Consider the following 23,504-nt stretch of genomic DNA (forward strand, 5'->3'; position numbering starts at 1 on the left):
ATGTTAAAAAGTTAAAGATTCCAGACAAAAGATTTTATTTTGTAATTCCACAATAGTGACAGTGTAATTTTTATAAAACAGTAAAAAATAAGAATAGAGTGCCGATTACATTAAAAACGAGATTCTTATTTCTTACTTTGTTTAATTTTTTAGTTTGTGCACAAACTAGTTTTACAATGAACTGAGAAAACAGTGCATTTACTATTTCCGAACGTGCGATATGGTGTTAGTGTATGGTGCAGCCGGAGAAAATGCGCTCGCGGCGACTGGTGGTATCGGGAACGAAGACCCCACAATTAGTACTCGACGACTCGCACAGCAAGTAGGAACTTCATCTCGTACCGTACATCGCATCTTAAGGCGCCAGATGTTGCACCCCTATCATCTGAAATTTTTTCAACAGATTTTAGCCCCGGATTGTGATCAACGAATGCGTTTTTGCAGATGGTTTTTACGGCAATGTGCCAATCAAGTAGACTTTCCTGCTTATGTTCGTGTAACAAATGAGGCGACATTTACCCGTGATGAAGTGAATTTCCATAATATGCTCATATGGGCCGATGAAAATCCTTACGCGATTAGGAAAACTCATCTTCAACATCGGTTCTCGGTAAATGTTTGGGCTGGCATAATAGGGGATGTACTTGTGGGTCCCTATTTCTTTGAAGGACGACTAAATGAACCAACTTTTTGGAGAACGCTTTCCTGAATTATTGGACGATGTGGCATTACAAGTTTGGGCAGGCATGTTTTATCTTCAAGATGGGTGTCCTCCACACAGTACTCGAGAAGTAACGACACTTTTGAATGAAATGTTTCCTCAGCGATAGATTGGACGCTTTGGTCCTGTGCCGTGGCCACCTCCGTCGCCCGATCTAACTCCAATGGACTTTTATCTTTGGAGTCACATGAAGTCATTGGTTTACAATACTCCAATTGCTACGGTGGAAGAATTTGAAACCGTATACTTGCAGCTGCTGACACGATTATGAGAATACCTGGTTCAATTTCAACATTTTCTCTAGAAATGGTAAGTTTTATTTCATTTTGTTCTATTTTTTAATGGAGTTTGTTTAGTGCACGCAGTTGGCAACTACTGATGCTTACTATATCAGTTTCAAATATCAGTTTTTTTTTCTTAGTTTGTACTTTTGCATTGAAAAATTCCCCAAAAATTGAGATGTATTTTTCAACGACGATTTGTTTATGCGGCTGGTCTAGAGCGCGTAACTCATCGCACAGCACACGGACAGGACCGTTCCAGAGAAAATATTTTGATCCATAATTCAACTTTAATTTACGAAATAAAAACCGCAAAACTTTTTCGTATAAGACTTCTATTACAAATATCGTTAGCAAGCTGTAGTTTAATTTTTATAGATTATACACTAAACACCCTGTATAATTAAACTACTTATTGTATAAGGATTATAAAAAAGTATGCCCTTACGGGAACAGAATTGCTGGGATTGTTAAACACAGCAGAAATCATATCTAAAGGTATAGGTAAGGAGTTTGGAGGAAGTAAAACATTACATATATATAAACAAAATAGAAACATAAACAAACTGAGGAAGCACTAAACAACAAAAAGTGCCATAAATGGAATGACATTATACAAATTATACAAATATTTGGGATTTAATCACAGGATATTAAATCATGCCACAATAAAACGAAATCAAACTAAATTCGAAAAACTTGTTTAAAGCTATTAAACACCTTCGCCGTTCCAATCTTTCATAACCAATACTTTCATACTCTTTTGGTGTAATAAAAGAGTCCAAAACAGAATACAATTAACGAAAAATAGGAAACAATACACCAACTCGTGTAAATTAAAATAATATGAAGTAAAAAAAAACAAGGAAGAAGAAGAATGAGAGACCGACAGGAACTGTACATCAAAGAGATAAAATTCTTAAGATCCTATTTTCATAATAAAGGATCCCGTTACATAGGGCTATAGTGCAAATTGATAAAAATTGAACACCTGCAAGAACAGTCTTTCGTCTTCAATTCACAATCAGTAGAATAGAAGAAAATAAAGTGGTTATACAAACCGTTTCATGGTAAAAACTGTGACAAGGTCAATTAGGAACAGACAAATAAAGAACTAACGGTCAAATAATGCCCTGAAGCTGGGGGTTTTACACTTGTAATTCAAGATCAAGCCATAAACACAAATGCCTATAAAAAACATATTTTATAGGATGACACAATTATAATTGATAAATTTTTCCGTAACAACCGATATAGTATCGGGTTGCAAACTGTTAGCAAGTGTTGAACATAGACAAAATACAGTTAATACAGCTAATATAACAGTAGTATATAATAGCTAGTATTATAATACCAACTGCATAAAAACATATATCCGTATTATACATACACACCACAAACAATATGAGAGAATAAATGTTAGCAATTACATTGCTGTGAAAAAAATATAAATATTAATAATATCCATTAGTCCAATCACAATATTGTCAGAGACATGTTTGGGGGAGGGACGGCATATTATTATTATTCAGTGCCGCATTTATATGCAGGAGCGACTTACTAAACCTTAACTACCATTAAGTGGAGAAATGAATGAAAGGTGGGAACCTCATTAATTAGGAGAATGCTCAGCCGTCGACTAGTATTAACCCTCACATTGACCGAAGCCAACGTTCTATTCTACCAGTACCGCAGAGAGGATGCCTAATGCCCCTGTAATGTCTATTATGTACTGTTTTATTTATCCACCCAAATAACTCACTGATGTAAATAAGACATTTGCTACTTTTGCCTTCGAATATTTCATCGACCATCTAAATGTCCACTAGTAAAGCAAATTTTATGTCTATTTTCTGCTCAGAGTATTTTTTCACAATAAATGGTGTAAATTGTAGGTATACAGGGTGTCCCACAATGACGAGACATTAGACATATTTCAGAGACCACTTTTTTTCAGATTTTAATTTTGAAAATTTAGGCAATAGTATTTTCCGGCATGCCCTTCTCAACTAAGATAATGGCGTCCACCTAACGCTTTCGGTTATACCGGAAGTTGACGTTATCTTTGTTATTTTAAATGGAACACCCTGTATATTATTGCAATTTTGTATTCTACGTCAACTTTTAGGTGAACTTTCATAATGGTTTCCTATTCTTAAAGTTAACCGTTTTTAATATATTAAAAGAAGCTCTGCCTAATTCAAAAAAATATGTATAGGGGACGTAACTAATACTCTAAGCTTCCCTGCCATAGTTTCAAAATCGTCACGGTAGGTCAAAAAACACAATGTTTAGTTATAGAAAAAAAGTTTTAATATATTAACTTACTAAATGTAATAAAATCTGCATTTTAATTCTGAGACAAACAGGTACTTATGTTATTTTTTACACTTACAATGTATTGATGTAAATTTTATATAAACAAGACACTAACCAAAATAAGTCATATTTTTCCATTGATGTCTAATTTTCAACTACAATACAGGCTGATTCACAACTTATCCAAAAAAAATTGGGAATAGATGCGGCATGAAAAGTCAATACCGTAAAAAAAGTTTTGTAACATCCTTATAGTTTCCGAGAAAGAAATTATTGAAGTTGTAGTAATTTCAACTTTGACTTCGCTGGTGTACTATAGTCTCTTAGCCATTTGCCCACGTGACGCAAGCGATTCCGAATACTGAAATCCGATTTTAGTATTATAGTCGTTGCAGTAGTGTTTACAGTAGTTTTTCAACTGTCAAAAATGGCTTACATGTATAGCAACAGTATAGTATGGATATATATTTAATTTATAGTGAAGCAAGATCGAGGGTTTCCTGCGAGAAGGGCGTATCAACCTATGTACATACAACCTTCTGCCAGGTTAATCGAGGTAATAATAAATACGACCAAGAAAAGTATTGCTTCGCGCTGTTATTATTGGTGTGGTAGATACGACCTTTTGTCACGATAAGCTTACTGAGTATCAAAGTTAGCTCATAAACCCAAAATGGCACTTTTTGTGGATACGTCCTTTTGACAGGAAACCCTCGAATTTGTGTTAATCCGTAGAAACTGGGTAAGACGAGCCCAAATGACAAAATTTGTAACAGTTTTTATAACATCAAGTATGTCAAATTATTTTATTAACTAAAACCATAAATTAATTTCATTAATTAATAATAACAGTAGCAGAAAAAGACGCTGAGTTTGCTGATATAAAATAGGTATTATAAAATTTTATTTATTTCTTTCCTTGGAAAGAAATTCTTTCAATTTTTTGTCCGTTTATTTTTTATTACACTTTGCCGCCGTGCCGGTCGCCGACTGCAGCTTTGCCTTGCGTAAGGTCAGGTTTTACACTGGATCAGTTACCAGTGCCGTGCAGAAGTGTAATTTCAAATCATTTTTGAATTGCCCATTTCGATTTCTTTTTACAAAATTGTATTTGTAAGAGACCCCTGTATATTCAATTTTTTTATATATTAATTTATTTTTAACCCCATACTTTAGTGCCTGTTTGCACCGTTTAGAATTTAAGCCAAGTTCAACTGAACTTGGTTTAATTTTAAAACTAGGTTTTAATAATCAGCTTTTGCACCACTTACTGCCGATTGTAGATTAAATTAAACTGGGCTTTAGGAATACTGTTTAGGGATTTTATTATGCTGCTAACTTATGTCCAGTTATTTTCGGAAAAAAATATGTCAAAGTCAAATCCTAAAACCAAAATTTTAATATGAGTACCATCAATGACACCTAACACTCTAAGATATGATGCAATTTTATAGAACTCATGTTGCACACTAACTATTCTGGGTTTGGCATTTTTATGTATCTCTGATAAAGCCGAGCTATTGCAATTGATACTCGTAGAATTATTCTGGACACTGTTGATATGTCCATCCCTGAAAAGTCTGCAATAGCAGACAAATGACCAGCACAAGCATAGAACCAATTGTTGAATAGGAGATACACTATTATTCCCAGAAATACAAAATCATGTTAAGAATAAAAGCTTTTTATAACTCCAAAATTCTGATAGCCACTTGCATCGTGTTCATGAAGACGTGTTCGTAAAACTTACATATCACTTGGATATTCCAACTCCTCTTCAATTAAAGTTAGCAGATGTAACGTGGTCTCTTTTGTCAACCTAAATCTGCGGAAAAAGTCATATTGTCTAGATTATGAAATATATCATTTCTAATATATCTAGGAAATCCAAAGACTATAAATTCGTGAATATCAAAATCATCCAATACATCAAAGCCAGAATCTGAATCCATTTCAAAGGTCTCAATGATGTCTTAACACCACTCACTCATAGGAGCAGTTCACAGGAAAAGGAAGAAATGCCTATTTAAAAAAATTATAACTAGCAGCTAAGTACTGTAAATAGTGTCAATAAACATGATTTAGCCTAATTTCTGTTTCTTTGACTTAGTGTCACTTTATCCAAGTTTTAATAAAAATACTATTTTTGTGATTCAAATATATGGATGAACTAGCATACCACAATCTTTTTAAGGCCCTGTAATTTCTTGGAAAAATTTTTTAACCTCGCATTAAAGCGTTCGTAACATCATCTTAAAGTAAATTTTAGATAGGAGAGTGGAAGTTTACACAATAAATAATATAAAATATTTGCCTGGGGTATTTCGTCATTTATATTTTATTCTGTGCGGTGGAGTATCTAATATGAAAGATTTTGTTTATATTTCAGATATTAAAAACTCGGGAACTGACGACAACTCTGACATTGACTCTCCTATGTAGGAGATCGTATTTTTAAAATAGGCATTTACTTCAGTTTTACAGATATATTCATATATCTTATCTTCCTTTTATATCTACAAAAAATTGTAAAAGACTGTTTTAGAAAATATAATTGAATGTTCCATTTCACAGACATATACGAAACCTGCTATTCTGTTGAAGAAGGGTAGGTATGTGGTTCGTAGTTGAAACCAATCGTCCTTTGTACGCACAATTAGTCGGATGAGAGGCTTTCATGATTTACGCAGAGTACAAATTCAAAATGAAAGTACAGGGAGTTCTTTATGTGATAGAAAAAACTTACGACTTTGTTTAATTTGACTTTAAAAATTTATATGTACCATATTCTTAATAAGTTATTTATCTATCTTTGTATTCCATGTGTGTTCAGTTGGTTAAAATATTTTTAATTAACACTCAGGTTACAAATATATGACATAAAATGATATGCTTTGATAATTTTTTCCAGAAATAAACCGATATTGGTTCTACAGAGTAGATAGTCACGGTTCAACAGCCATTTTTTATAAAGTGTACTCTTTTTACTATATGTATATACTATATTTCTAAAGTAATTCAAACAAATTCAAAAATTTCTTCTAAAAAATCCTATCAAATGAAATCAAACTATGTTTTTCAATGCCAGAAATCTAGGTAAGTAAAGTATATTTAACTCTAAATCTATTTTCATAAAAACGCATCATCATCATCATTGATATTTTATTTTTTTGCAGATGGCATAATACCCAAATAAATAATGAAAAAACAATTATTCTTTTTCAGAATTCTTGAAATAAGGTAATGGAATCAATGATAATATTCTTTCCTAGAACCAAATATTTTTATATACAAAAATATTGCATTTTTTAAAAACTCTTCTATTAAGAATATACAATTTTTAAAAGGTACACCACATTTTTACATACAACATATAATGAAATGTTCTACATCTAACTTCAGAAATTATAGGTTATAATAAGCAAGACGGTCGAATCTATTTGCTCTCCAGCCTGCACTAATGCTCTTTTTATTAAATCCTTTCATAAAATGAAAAATAAATGTAATTTTTCTGCGAAAATCGAAAAACGCGTTTACCAGACATTCAGCAACGGAAAAGCAATTGGCCCAATTAATCTTCCGTCGTGACTTACGACCTTATAACTTTACTGCCTCACACCAATCAGAACTCCGCATTTTCATAATTCTCCGCGTTTAGTTTTACATAACATCAAGTAAATAAATTGAGGATTTTCTATTTAAAATAAAATGTTTACATATCCAAATAGTTTTAACTTCTTAATGAACTTAGTATACAGGGTGTTAATGAACTTATGTCAAAAATTTAAAGGGGTGCACGAGGTACAAAAATTGAGTTAACTAATGTCACAAACTTGTATCGGAAGTTTAAGGTCATAGAGAAAAAGCTAATTGAAAATGTGTTTAAAACTGTTTTAGAATTGCCGAAATACTTAAATACGTATTTTATCGTGGCGAGTACTTACTAGAAATTCTGTAACACTTTTTACGAGTTTGTAGGTTTCTTATGAAGTCAGTTTGTAATACATTGTTGTAGTGATTGCTGTGCTGGTGACATTGTCTTTAAGTTAAAAAAAATTGTGTATAGAGAATCGAGAAAATATTTTGAGAAATTTAGAAATTTTATGACATGCAAGAAAGTATTATTTTTAAATGTATATAATAATAAACAATTAATTTTAACTCAATATTCATGAGAATTCCTATATAAATACTTACATTTAAAACAGTGATATAATATATGTTTTGAAGTAACAGTACACTCGCATTTGCATATTTGCTACTTCTGTTACAATTGTTTGAACAATTTATTTATGCAAAAATTGTGATGAAGCCATTGACATACAATATATGTTTAAAATTAGTAAAAATAATTTAAAAGTGCATTTGTTACAAAAACAACTTTAAGATTGTCGGTTATAAACATTAATAAAACCACATAAAAATTTACACGCCGAAGAGAAAAAAGAGACAGAGAAAGATGTTTCGATGGTCAGCTAGACTCTCGAAGCGGTAATTTTAATTTTAAAATAAAAATAATTCCAATTTTTTAAAAAAATATTCGAATGCAGATTTTTTACTGAATTTTTAATAATTTTTTGGATTTTGAAAAAATTTTACTTATGTACTTGTAAAAAAATTTATATGTATATGACTTTCAAATTTATAAAATTAATAATTTTTATATCGACCTATAGTTTTTTAACGGCATATTACTTAAAAATTATTTTGACATCTTAAATCATGTTTTAGCAACAATCTCGACCATTTTTCAATGATCGGAAACCATAAGGGTCAGAATAGGGGTTTGCATTCGGGGTTTCTCACTCCTGTATCGACAAATATGTGCGGCATTACTGAAAAATATTTCTATATGATTTTGTAAGTCTTATTATAGAAAGGCTGTACGCTTAGACGGTGCTTCATATCTAGATTTTTTGCAAAATCGCTTGCCGGAGCTATCGTGACATCGACCAACTGCGACATCGTATTGCCGAAGCTTGTATAACGATTCGAGAGGACGTGGCAATGTTGCAACGCGTGCGAGCGAATTGGATACGTCGCGCTGAAGCTTGTGTGCAAGCAAATGGTGAATAAATCGAACATCTATGAAAATCAGCTGTTCTCAAAAGGTGGCTCCTTGTAATGTTGAAGTAAGTCAGATTTTAAAATTACGTTTTACTCAATACAAATCCGTGTATGTGGCAAAAATATTTGACAGAAGTTCATTAACACCCTGTATATGCAATGTGGGAATTTTCACGACAATGTTCTTTCGTTCTAAGGTATGAATGTAATTTATTTCTAACCACAAGGTGTTGTAACATAAATAGACGATACAGTTGCAAGTCTGTAAAAGCATGAAAATTTACTTAAAATTTTCCTTTGTACAAAAATTGTACACACAAAGTGTCCTAAATGAATAAGAAAAAAGAATCTCAACAAGACAGGCAGAGACTGTACCTAATTATAAAGAAATGAAAAGATAACCTTTGTAAGATAAAATTAAAGCAATGTAGGTACACTGAAAGAAATGCGTTTTATTCTTTATTAGAATTCTATATACCATTACAAGACCATTGTATACTATATGTGACAGTTAAACAGGTGAATATTGGATATAAAACGCGTATTGCTAGCACAGTTGTATAGTGACTATAAACCTTATTCTTTATTAAATTATTGTATAACTAGTATACAACGTTTTTTATACCCTTTACGAAATAATAGCAATAACTGTTATTAAAGTGTTCCATATCGTTATTAGAACATCTAGTACTGGTTATAAGTTTTATAATAATAAATGTATTAAACTGTTGTATACTCTGTATGAGTTAAAAACATATGTCATTAAGTTTTCAGAAATTTTATTGGATAACTGTAATTACAAGCTAAGGTTCTAATGTAAACATACATAAAACATACTTTTAAGCATTAAAAATGATGACAAATCGCTCCCAAAACTGTCCAGTTTATTTTCTTAGCAACGATGCACCCGTATTTTCTTGTATTACATGAGAATTTGCACTATAACTCTTCCACCTTAAGAATGAAGCATCCCCAGAAAGGTTGAGCTTCTTTCCATATAATTTTATTTCCTCTGGTTGATTGACTTTATACCCATGCTCTTCTTTGTCACCGTTAACCTTCTGTTCCTCCATCTTATGTAAAACTTAACATCAGCGATTTCTAATAGGACCTACAAAATAATAATTTTTAAGATTTAGACAAGATTTACATTTGAAAAAACAAAACAATTACAAGCCATAAAACAGTTAGATACTTACATAATAATTTTCCATTTCACACAACGCGATATGATCATGTATCCCACAAAACATGTGCATATACTGTCCATTTTCATCAAACTAGACGTGTGTAAGTCGATGCACAGCGGACTGTCGGAAATTTTACGATTGTTGTATTTTCTCTTCTTGAGTAAAGATAATAAAGACGTTGTGGTTTTGTGTGTTTATTTTGACAATGATTGAACATGTATGGACAATAAAAGTGGACTGTATAAGATAGTTGAGTACCGTTCTGCTTCATGCATAGCATGCTACTGAAATCTTAGAAGGGATGAGCTCGTGCGGCGAACCCTAAATCAGCGGCTGGAATAGCCAGGTTTCTTATTGAGTCGGCGCACTTCGCTCTCGGGTCTGACATATGATTATTATTACAAGACTATGAATATAACTTAACAACGATCATAACCGATTATGCACCGAGAGGTGACGATCACTTAACCATTATAAGATGCGTTTTACACGTTAAAAACGGAAACATATTCAGTATAAGAACGAATAATTCTGTTAATACAATTGTTATATACAAATTCGGATACTGGTCTTTATACAACAAATCTTCCCTACTATACAATTGGAATATAAAGTCTATAACACCTAATAATGTATAAGTAATTCATTATAACCTTTATTTCATAGATGCATAAGGTGTATTAAGCACCTTCCAGTTAAACTGATTGAATAATGAGTATGGAGATGATTGCTTTTTTTTAATAAAAGTTGTATATTGGTTATAAAAGTTTTAATATGCGCTATACACATTATTCTAGATAAACAGTTTAATAAGCCCATTTCTTTCAGTGTACACTATCCCTTCAGGATTTATTAATAGCACTTTGGGGGAGTCTGAAATCTCATCCGGAACATCAAACATCTCTTACATTTTTGGCATCCCCACTGAAATAGGTAAACGTATCCTCTAAGTGGCGGTTGCAAAATAATTTTAGTACGATTACTATCATCCCAAGCAAATATTTGTGATAGTGCTAAGCGATAATTATTATTAAAGTTACAGCTCAGATTGGTTATCCCCATCTCCCCCATCTGTACTGGACCGAAAGTGAAACACATTTAATCACTCCCGTTAGAGCCATACGAGTTGTTTACCCAAGCAAACGGGGGTTAAATTTTAGCTTATATTAAACAATATTACATTGTGGGTGTACGACCGAAAATATATTAAAACTTAACTTATTGAACATCACGTCTGGGTGAAACTGTATGGAATGTTTGTCGATGATGAATACATCTGAATTTCTACCCGCTTAACTTTTATGACAGAAGTTCCAAATTTATACCAGCCTTCAAATTACATCCTGCAAATGTAAACGTAATTTATGTTTATATTTACATGCATTAAAACTGAAAATATCAATTTTGTAGTCAACAATTTCTTGTTATACTTAAATAGGTGCAAGGTATTGAATATATTAACATTCTTATTTATATAGACGCAGCATCCAATAAAACGTATGTATTAGTGGGTTTTCTAAATAAAGGAATTTTAATTGCCTTAATACTATACCTACACTGTGATTTAGTTTAAGTATATTTTATTTAAAAGCTATGCCACACAGGTTTTGACAGACGCATCAGATGAAGTTTACTTTGAGATTGAAATAAATTTAAAAAGGACTAAACCAGTTTCACCCCAAAGAGTTGGCAGCATTGTGTTGTAGTAAACACATTGCGGTTAGACAAACTGGAGCGCTATTTGAAGGATCAGCGAATGAAGATTGTGAAAATGTAAATAAAATAATAAAATAATTCAACAATTAAACAACTTCTTGAGATCTTGTTATAAAAATTCAACTTTGTTATCACACCTAGTTAGTTTTGTTCCCACTTGTATACTGCTGTATTGTTGATACATCATGTAAATCTTTGTCACACCCTACAATTAGTTATAGAACACCGATGTAATAAACTACTACTACTATTTACCTGTTATAACCATGGAGAATCTTTATGTGATTTTTGTACTTGTATAATATTAACTGTACTAGTAAACGTCGAAATACATCGAAAAGGTAATTAATTAACTATTTAAATTTCTAGTTTTCTCTTAAATTCAATCCAGTAGATTTTAGGATTTTGGATTTTGCTTTTATTTTTTTGTATGACCTACAATGCTGTGCAACCACGTGCTAATTGAATTTTTGTTTCTTTTTTTTCTCGCACCAGAGCTTACCAGAAAAGTATAGAGAAGTTTTTTAGAAGAGTTTAAAGAAAAGTTTTAACGTTGTTAGAAAAGTTTATTAAAAAACTTTTTATGAAAAGTTTTCAGAAAACTTGTTTTTTTTTGAAAAATTGTTTTTTGAGAAGAGTCTCAAGCTTTTAAGTTTCGTTAAAGTATTACGAAATGTTGAAGAAGATTCGTTGTAAAGAGTCACTTAGTTACTTAGGTAAAGTTGCAATTTACCGAAGATTCAGTAGCTAAAGACTAAAGTCACTGCAATTTTGTGTCCCGCGTTTGAACTAACTTGATGGTAAACCTGGCAGAGGTTAGGTCGACTCTTGATCTCCAAATTTGAGTCTTCAAGTCCAAGACACCAGGATACTTGTAGACACCCCGCATTCCGCAGAACCTCCCGTAAAACACCTGGACAAGAGTGAGTAAAATATTGGTGAATTTTATTTGTGATTTTATTTTATTTTTCTTCAAATCTCTACCTACAGGGTGAGGAAACCGCTAGGGGAGTGTTTTGTCGTGTTTTATTTGTAGATTGGCGCCCTTTTAACATCTTTATTATCTCCCCTATAAAGTTTACCTCAAACCGGCAAATTTATATGCTGAAATCAAGATTTAGAACTGACCCACTTCCCTCTGCCTCCGTTATAAGAGCTGCCGTTCGCACTTTGTGGTACGAACATTTTAAAATAAACGCTATAATGTATTACAAGTATGAAGAGTGTGTAGCTGAGACTGTGCGCAAATTAAGTGGAATTTTCGTTAGAAGGAACGCTCCGAATATGAAAGCATTAGTTGCAAAATTTGAAGAAACATGTTCGGTTGCAGGCAAAAAAATGACAGTTTAGCCAAAAATATTGCTACGATGAGTGAGAGTGTGGCGGAAATTTCCTGCAATTAAACATTTCAAAAAGTATGATGCAGCGAATTTTAATAAAAGATCTGCATCCATTCAAGATTTAGCTAACCCAGGAATTGAAACCAGACTACCATTTAATGCGCCGGACATTCATTGATTGGATGGAGAATCAACAAGCGGGCAGTGATTTTGCTAAAAGATCATCTTTAGCGATGAGGCGAATTTCCATCTTAGTAGGTATATGAACAAGCTAAACTGTCGAATTTGGGGCTAATACAATTCTCGAGTTATTCAAGAACGACCATTGTATACCACAAGAGTGCCAGTGTGGTTTTACGCTGGCAATGGCGGGGTGATTAGTTTGTTCTTTTCTCAAATTGCGGTTGGAAATTCAGTGATTGTCAATGGAGAATGATATCGAGCGATGCTACTGAACTTTTAGGGGCCTCATTTAAATGGCGTGGATTTGGATGACGTGGTTCTATCAGGATGGTTGATTTGAATGTGATGCTTTTCATTCTTAAGCCAATTTTGCAATTATAAGATATAGTATTTCATCTCTTTCACTGACTTTTACAACGTTGGTCTGTCAATAGTAAATTTAATATACAGGGTGTGGCGTGTATATTCTATAAAAATTAAACTACAGCTTCCTGATGATATTTGTAAAAAGTCTTATACGAAAAAGTTCTATCTACGCGTTTTTTTTGTAAATTGAAGTTCATTTATTCAACGAAAATGAATGCCGACCCTGTGTTATTTATTAAAAACGTTTTTATGCGACCCGAGATGCAACCTTATAATTTAAGTCAGTATAATCTAATACTAGTAATACTAAAAAAAGGCTAGGTTACATTGTCAAAAAATGTATGCAGTCAACTGATTTTTTATTTGTATTTAATTCATTATTCACTTAATTATTAAATATTAGCATCGTCCATCGACCCATCAGTGTTAAAAAGTGAAAGATTCCAGACAAAAGTTTTTATTTTGTAATTCCCGGATACTGACAGTGTAATTTTTTTAAAATAAAAAATAAGAATAGCGTGCCGATTACATTAAAAACGAGATTCTTATTTCCTACTTTGCTTAATTTTTTAGTTTGTGCACAAACTAGTTTTACAATGAACCGAGAAAACAATGCATTTACTATTGACGAAGACCCCACAATTAGTACTCGACGACTCGCACAGCAAGTAGGAACTTCATCTCGTACCGTACATCGCATCTTAAGGCGCCAACAGTTGCACCCCTATCATATGCAACCAGTTCAACAGATTTTACCCCTCGATTGTGATCAACGAATGCGTTTTTGCAGATGGTTTTTACGGCAATGTGCCAATCAAGTAGAATTTCCTACTTATGTTTTTGTACCAGATGAGGCGACATTACCCGTAATGAAGTGAATTTCCATAATATGCACATATGGGCCGATGAAATGCTCACGCGATTAGGGAAACTCATTTTCAACATCGGTTCTCGGTAAATGTTCGGGCTGGTATAATCGGCGATGTACTTCTGGGTCCCTATTTCTTTTAAGGACGACTAAATGGACCAACATATGCTAACTTTTTGAGGAACCGGCTGCATGAATTATTGGACAATGTGGCGTTACCAGTTCCGGCACGCGGGTTTTAACTTCAAGATGGAGCTCCTCCACACAGTACTCGAGAAGTAACGACACTTTTGAATGAAATGTTTCCTCAGCGATGGATTGGATGCTTTGGTCCTGTGCCGTGGACACCTCGGTCACCACATCTAACTCCAATGGACTTTTATCTTTGGAGTCACTTGAAGTCATTGGTTTACAATACTCCATTGCGAAACCGTATACTTGAAACTGCTGACACAATTAGGGGAATACCTGGAATTTGGGAAAATATTCGCCAAAATTGGGTGCGTCGGTGCCATGCCTGTATCCGCGCTAATAGGGATTAATTCCAATATTTTCTCTAGAAAGTTTTATTTCATTTTGTTCCATATTTCAATGGAGTTATCGATTCTTCTTATCTATTTTTCTTAGTTTGTACTTTTGCATTGAAAAATTCCCCAAAAATTGAGAAATATCTTTCTATATTTCAACGATTAATTTACGCGGCTGGTCTACAGCACGTAACTCATCGTATAGCACATTTACAAGACCGTTCCAGAGAAAATATTTTGATCCGTAATTGAACTTTAATTTACGAAAAAAAAAATGCAAAAATAGAACTTTTTCGTATAAGACTTTTCTATTACAAATCTTGTTAGGAAGCTGTAGTTTAATTTTTATAGATTATACACGCCACACCCTGTATACCTATTAGTAATCCATTTTTTGATGTGATACAATTTTAATGAAGATAATACCATATTTTATTAATCACTAAATAGCTTTTGATAAATTTTTATTTGTATTTTTCGACTGAGGTAAGTTACTAAATACCCTTAAGCGCAGAAATTTGAATTATTTACTTAAAATAGATTGTTAATAATATACTGCTAAGAAATAAAAAGATATTCCGTAATATTCATCTGTACTCTGCTTAAAATTAAATGATGTTTAGCTTTTCAATAGAATGAGTTACAAGTTTTATGAAAACAAAAAACATTTTTTCAAAATTTCTATTTCATAAGCTGTCCATTATTATTGTTTGTAATATAAAATAATTTTACTTTTTCATATTAACTTGATTATTTTTATACATAAAACAAAATTTTATATTTAAATTAGAACTATCTTAGCCCAGATAGATACATATAGTGTATTTTAAAAACTTTAATTAGTTATATTATCTAAAAGAATCGATTAATTAGTTGTCCAATAGTTAACATTTCTTTATTAGTAAATTATGGTGATTGATTGATGACTGGACAAACTGGTCCATATAAATGAGGTTATTAGACGAATATTCTATTGAAAGTGATAGTACTGACATTTTAGATTCAGGATATCATAGAAATAAGTGTCAAAATTTTAACAGTGCATTAAATTTTTTTTATTTCAATTTTTTGTTACTCGTAGCTGGAGCATAAGTCGAATCGCTTATATGACTTAATAATAAACAAATCGAAGCACAAAAAATTAAAACTGATTGATGTGATGTGATTTAATATTTAGGCTAGCAAAATTTTTAAGATAGTATAAAATCAAAAAATCAAAAACCGTAAACCTACTCATATGTTGCTGAGATATTTCTTCGTAGGACTACGTCAGTTTTCGAAAAAAAAAATATATTAAGTAGAAGCTGCCAGTGCTAGACTTTTATCGTCCATCGCCTTCGCTCCTAGAGACTAAGTTATGAAGGGCTGTCTCGACTGAACTGCCTCCTTGATAGCACACTGGTACCTGTCCAGAGGAATTTCCCTCAGCACCCCACCCCTTATATGCCTATCTACTGTTCTCTTCAACGTCTTAAGAAGAAATTATGTTAAACTTCTTGTTGTCTGGGCGTAAGATGAGCATCCTCTTTTAGGAATGAACGTCGCCTTTGTTGATCTCAATGTCAGCGGTATATCCTAGCCCTGAAGATGTGATTTAGATTCGGAGCTAAACAATCCTGTTGCAACAGTACGGGTAGAATTCCATTAGCTCCTGTGACTTAAATGGGCCAAAAGAGTTTATTGCCCATCTTGTGGTGGTATGTAATCCGTATCCAAAAAGTTAACTTGTTTTGCCTTTAGGTGGACCTAAGACCAAAGTATTTTATATGTATTTCAATCGATGATTTAAAAAAATATTAAATAATAATAATTCCACAGCATCCACTTTGACATAGTATCATCAGAATGGATTAAATTTATTTTACTAAATTAACTTCTTAATATTTTGCAGTTTTATATACTCTCATTTATGATGCGGTTTTCTAATATGAAATAATCATACTCTAATTAATTTTGTCGACCAGCGGATTACCTAACAAGCTGATGTTATTGAACGGTCTCACAGCGACGTAGTCTATAATGTTAAGGCGAAAGTAAATTCTCGACTTTGTCTACCAAAAAGGAGTTTGGCCTGGTATATCATCCCAGGAATTCGACGGTCAGTTAAACGTATAATTTTGCTTCTACTGCGTACATCTATAAGGATAATAAATTAATGATAATCTTCTATAAACTATAAGTGTCTGTCTGTGTTGAAACTACTGACATTAATTAGACAAAATTTAAAAAATATGGGCACACCCATCGACGAATATTTACTGGTGTTGTCTGGTTTTGCGTCAATGAATATTTTTTACGAGTACGAGTTTTACAGGTGCAGATTATTACTTTAACACAGGTATTTTTAAAAGGCATGAAATATTGATTTAGTTTTATATGAACGACACCTTCACGTATATTTGCAATACTGAAACTAGGAGGGGTTTTAATTTAAATTTTAATTTATTAATAAAGAAACTGATAAATAAACACAGTAAATTTCATTACCTTATTTTTCAATAAAAGTATAAACTATCGCCAGCTAGTAGGTAGCGTTTGTATTCTTAGAAAATAACCTATCAGTCAGTGTTTTCATTTTCCAGTCCGCCTAATTCTATTAAGATGCGAAGTACAAAATAGATGGGCAAAAAATACAGTTTAGTTCTTGAATTGAGTTGCATTAAATTGCAATTCAATGGGCGACGATTTGTGAAAGTACAAGAAACAGCTTTTACCTGTCGAAATAATTCTTATAGCTTTTTTGGTTTTGCCACTGCATCTATACTTTTTTTTTCTGAGGTAAAATTGGTTCATGATTCATATTAGATTGTAATACTACATCAACTTCTGCTTCATATCTTAACAGTAACTAAGTAACTTGCATGCTAATTTGTTGGTAGGTATGCTTTCATTAAAATTCATCAAACTATATTTTCTCATTCTCATCATTTCTCACAATAAATTAAATAAACCTTCTTCTATTTCTCTAGTATTTATTAATTGTACCAGATCGTAGTATAAACTGGAGACTGAACAATTGAATCAAGTAGGTACAGTTATTTTTCATGCTTAAAAGTTAGGCATTTGTTTCGTTTCTTTGACATGTAATTTCGAATGGTTTAAATTTGGAGGGATTAAAGAAAATTCAAATGACAGAAATTATATTTTCGGAATTTCTAAGTAGCAGACTAACAGTCTACATTTGTAGAAATGCATAGATATTCCCTATTCCCAAATGTAACAGGGGAAAACAAAAAATATATAGTAAGTGATTACAAAATATCGTAGAAGAAACAAGAACACTTAAAAATACATACAAATTCTATAATATATGACAAACAATAAAACATATTTAAACAAAGCTATAGTAAAAATAATGTCTTAATGTTAGTTAACGTGGTATGGAAAATACCAGTGTTGTCCTGCAAATTTTTTAAATTTCGACACATTACATACAGGGTGATTCACTGGTAACCAAAAATTAAACGTCGTATTCTTTGAGGAATTTTAAGGGGAGTCTTTCCTATATAGTTTTTATCTAGGACGCTTCATTAAAAAGATACAGGGTGTTAAACTTCAAAAAACATTTTTAATTTTTGTAAATAAAAACTAGTCAGTAAAATAATTTGAAATTGGGCATTTGTATTTATGTAAACATTGTCCAAAATCTGAGGGCTTTTCCTTAAAATTTACATGCTCCGGTGTACATTCAACTATTTCGTCAGATAAAGGCTAGAGTATTACAGTAATACAAGAAAAATCATGGTACCTCAAAATAACAGCCGTGGAAATCTTAATATCTATTCCTGGAAGATATTCTTGAAAAAGTTTTTTGTCAGCAACTCACAGATCTTATGATACACTGTACCACAAGACACTGCTCTCTAAAGCGTCGTATAAACTGAACAGTGCAAGCGTCAAGTCACGTTTTACCATTTCACTTTTGCACTTACTTTGGAAGACTCTGTATAGCTCCTCCAGGAGAGTACATTCAAGGTAATTGCACTTATATTCCACAATAACTTTAACCAAGATAAGTTAGCAAACTTTATACTTAGACCTCGCGAATCTATGAGCCAAAAACTACTTGGCAAAGTTTTTGTGACCAAAGGACTCCTTCTCATTAAAGAAATCAGCAATAAATTCTCATTATTTACTTACTGAACATAAAATTTCTCTCGGAGTATGTTACAGATGTCGGTAACAGTTATAACAATTACCTACTAGTTAAAAAATAAGTGGTTGTTAGTGACAATTTCAGAAACACCAAGCATCACTACTCAAAATGAATAATAACGAGCAACATGAAAGAATTTACCTATTTTTAATAATAAATTCCTGACAATTAAGACTTTGACGTCATTCGATTAAAATAATACATAATTCCTGTTTGTCCTTAAATAACTATAGTTATATGGAAAGTCATTCATCTAGCTTTACAAAAAAAAACGACGTAGTTTAGATATATAATTTATATGAAAACATCTAAAAAAATTAAATATATACGCGTAGTAGTACTTCCAAAACAAGAATGGAGAGATCTAAAGTACGAGAAAAAAAATTTAAAAATTTTGCTTGTAAATATGAGAAAACTTATAAAGAGAATAATTAACTTCTAAATAATAAGTTAACAGCTACTTTTGATACAACGATAAGGAGACGGATGTCCACAATATTTTGAAATTATATATAAAATATTTACCTCTATGAATACATGCAGGGATGGCCAGAAGTAAGGAATAAAATTCATATCTTTTGAATGAGTTAATTTTTTTTTAAAACGCCGAAACACATTAACTGATTTTGATTTTTTTCCCCATCTTTTGGTTATATAATAATTAATTTTTCTTCAACCCTCTAACCCCCAGCCACCCCTACTTTTTTTTTTAAATGGAAACATAAGGCATGAGGGGGCTCGTTGAAAAGCTTATAGAAAACTGAATCCAGCCATACCAAATAAACAAGTTTCATTTTTTCAAACTAGATAATTTACAAAAATAAACTCAATGTCGCAAGTGCTGAAAATGTCCTCCATTCACTATTTGGCATTCTCCAAGACGATAGTAAAAGCTGTCCACAGCATTCTGAATGACTTCAGCTGGTAAATTATGCATCCCCTCCCTAATCTTGTTCTTTAAATTCTCAATATTATCCGATCTGACTTGGTAGACTCTTTCTTTCAAATATCCCCAAAGAAAATAATTCAGGGGTGTTAAGTCGGGGGATCTTGGCAGCCATTCAACTGTACCCCGTCTACCAATCCAGCGATTTGGAAACATTTCATCTAAATATCTTCGAACATCAATACCAAAATATGGGGGAGCGCCATCTTGTTGGAACCAAATTCTTTCATTCGGTATATCTGGATCAATTTCATGAGGGAAAACCACAGCTAGAGCAGGTATTAGGTCAAATGTTAGAAAATCCAGGTAGCGTGCGGCAGTAAGATTTTCTTCAAAAAAGAATGGGCCCAAGATTCTGCTGTTGATGATACCTGCCCATACATTAACTTTTTGTGGATACTGCGTATGCGATTCGCATGTCCAGTGTGGATTTCCCTCGGACCAAAAGCGATAGTTGTGCCTGCTAACCACTCCATTTAAATAAAACATAACTTCATCCGAAAAAAGTACGTCTCGTTGAAAGCCATTATTGTCGTCACACCGTCTCATCATTTCTTCACAAAATTGTAATCGCCTATCATAATCGTCTTCCAAAAGCTCTTGGACGACATCCTTATAAGGGTGGTATTTCTCTTGTTTCAGAAACATTCGAATTGCAGTTCGTGAAGGATCGTGATTGCGGGCCAATGAAACAATGATTGATTTGAAGTATGAGGATTTTCAACAAGTTCTAATGCAATGTCTAACTTCTTTTCTTCATTCAAAGCACGTGCCCGTCCAGTTTTGGGTCAAAAGTCTGTACTGTACCGTGTTCCTCAAATTTGTGAAATATTTTACTAACTGTCCCTTGCGAGATTTGGTTTTCGGGATATTTCGCATTAAATAAATTGCGCACTTGGGCCTGACTTCTTATTTTGTCTCCACATCCAAGCAATATCAAGATTTCGATGCGTTGCCTTTCCGACAATACCATTGCAATTCAGTAAATAACTTGATTTTGACACAATAGTAACGTTTCAAACTTCAATTTACAACTAAAACGAAACCAAAAATAAAACTTATTTATTTGGTATGGTTGGATTCAGTTTTCTATAAGCTTTTCAACGAGCCCCCTCATGCCTTATGTTTCCATTTAAAAAAAAAGTAGGGGTAGCTGGGGGTTAGGGAGTTGAAGAAAAATTAATTATTATATAACCGAAAGATGGGAAAAAATCAAAATCAGTTAACGTGTTTCGGCGTTTTAAAAAAAAATTATTCATTCAAAAGATATGAATTTTATTCCGTACTTCTGACCATCCCTGTATACATTTAATTCTCTTTCAAAGTGGACCCTAAGTATCTATTTGTAAATAGTATAGTCACGCGACAGTGAAAATAACTAGAATCAATTAATACCTAATTATTATTATTATTATTATTTGAGTAATGAGACAATAGTTAAATCAATCAACTAACAAACAGTCGTGTAATCATGCAAATAATACCTACTTAATCAGGAATTGTAAACGGTATGTTCTTTCTTTATTAATTCTAATTTCTTGCTAAAAAATTGGTATTTAAATTTATTTAAAAAGTATTTTCGTTTTTTTTATTTATCTGTTTTCGTAATTAAGATTATCATTAAATATTTTATTATTATTTGCTACTACCAATATCGACGGCCAACAAGACCCGAACTCATAGAAAAATTCTATACTATATTTCACCATTGGATAATATAGGTATATCCGTACGATATTTGTTGAGATTGAATTCCAAGAAGACCCCTGCGTCACTTTCTTGGAATTAACCGCATTCGACACAAAAGGTAAAAAGACATTGGCGGCGTGGAATTCGCTTACTTCAATACATAATTCTTTGTTTATTCCTTTTTTGTACCAGCCTGTTTATGAATGTATTACCTTCTAGTTTATTTATGATTTGGAATCTACTATACTGTAAAAGAAATAAAAACACATTTAAATCCAAAAAATCTACTTTGTGTAGATTTGCCTTATAACGAGCGTTCAAATAAAAACGTGGTCGAAGTTGGCTCTGACACATTGGACGTAGGGAGTAGCTTATAGCGACCAACTTAACCTCATTTCTCAACGAGCTGTATAGCAGCTGTCAGTTTCAATAACGTTAATGACTATATAACTTTATTTTAAAGAATAATCGTGATAACAATAACAAACAATTAAAGGAGCTGCGGAAAGTGTCCCCCTCCTTGTTATAACAATAAATTAAAGCAGCTGCTGAAAGTGTCCCCCTCCTTGTTCCAAGCACTTTTCACACCTGTTCCTCAAAGAATTAAAGACATTTTCTAAGATGCTCGGGGTATTGTTAATTTCACGAATCTTGTCTATAAGTCGAGCCTGCAGATGGTTTAAATCAGGAATAGGCAGTTCAAAAATAGTGTTTTTAAGGTAAGGCCACAAAAAGAAATCACACGGCGTAATATCACATGACCTCGGTGGAAATTCATGTTCAGCATTGAGACTTATTAGTCGATTTTGGAAAACTTCCCTCAACATATTCATCGTCTCGCCTGCCGTATGTGCCCTTGCGCCATCTTGTTGAAAGTAAAAGTTTGTAATTTCGTTTTCTTCCAGCTGGTTAACAAAAGGAGCGATAATTTCTTCTCTATACCTTTGCGCAGTAAGAGTACCATTAAAAAAAATAGGTCCATAAATCCTCCTTCGATTGAGAGCACACCAAACTCCAATTTTTTGAGCGTGTAGAGGGCCCTCGACAAAAAAGTTATCTGGTTTTTCAGAAGACCACATTCTCATATTCTGTGAGTTTACGTAACCACTTAAATGAAACCAGGCTTCATCAGAAAAAAAGGTGATATTATGAAGTTCACCGTAGTTGTTTAAAAACCATTCACAAAATACAGCCCGTCGCGGAAAATCAACTTCATGAAGTTCTTGCTGACAAGTTAAACGATAGGAGAACAAACGCAAATCTTTTTTTAACACTGTGTGGCAGGTACCGACTGATACTCCCACCATTTGTGATAAAACACGTACAGAAGTTCTTGGCGCATTTTCCATTATTTGTTGGACATTTTCTTTTAATTCTTCAGTCCGCTTTTTAGGTCGGCCGCTTCCTTCTTTTCTTGTTACACTGCCCGTTTCACGAAAAACATTAACACAACGCTGAACTGCACTTTGAAAAATTTTGTACTCAACAACGCCGGGAAATTGATTTTGAAATTCTATGAAACATTCCTCAATAGAATACTTCCATATTCCATCAATCTTGCGTCCATTTCTAAAGTAGGACTCTATGATAAACACTTTTTGTTCTTGAGAAAACACCATTTTAAACGCTTTTTAAAACGAAAATATTCAAATTGATAGCGGCGATATAGCGCTTTGACAGATGACGTTTAAGTTCATTTGCTATACGCTACGCCCTACGTCCAAATTTTCAGAACCAACTTGACCACGTTTTTATTTGAACGCTCGTTACATATACACGAATATTTTGAAAATAACGCAGGTAAATTATTGCGGTAGTTCCGATAACAGAACTGTATTGGCTTAATCTCTTGGAATTCTATCTCTACAAATACTGTACGAACTGTAACTGTGGTTTATTATTTTCTTTTAATGTTATCACTTTCTCATCATAAATTGCCAGCCAAACTGCCATCAATTCATCAGTTAAAACATTTCTATGACGTCTTTCCAAAATAATGTATGTTATGATTTTTATTTGGGTGAGTTTTTGACAAAAAAATATGAAAAGCAGTAGTTTTAATCCTACTTTTCTTACATAATTTGTTTTATTTTCGATACTTTTGAAAATGTTTTTAGCAAAATTTGCACTCTGAA

At 32.7% G+C, this 23,504-nt stretch overlaps 1 protein-coding gene across 1 annotated transcript in view; it reads right to left on the reverse strand.

Annotated features, from left to right (window-relative positions):
* LOC108906695 (pyrokinin-1 receptor-like) overlaps positions 1-23,504 on the reverse strand; it is a 127,730-nt gene that overhangs the window by 72,302 nt on the left and 31,924 nt on the right. The gene's annotated exons all lie outside the window — the stretch shown is intronic.

Source organism: Anoplophora glabripennis, unplaced genomic scaffold (genome assembly GCF_000390285.2).
Source record: "Anoplophora glabripennis isolate ALB-LARVAE unplaced genomic scaffold, Agla_2.0 scaffold64, whole genome shotgun sequence".
Lineage (NCBI taxonomy): Eukaryota > Metazoa > Arthropoda > Insecta > Coleoptera > Cerambycidae > Anoplophora > Anoplophora glabripennis.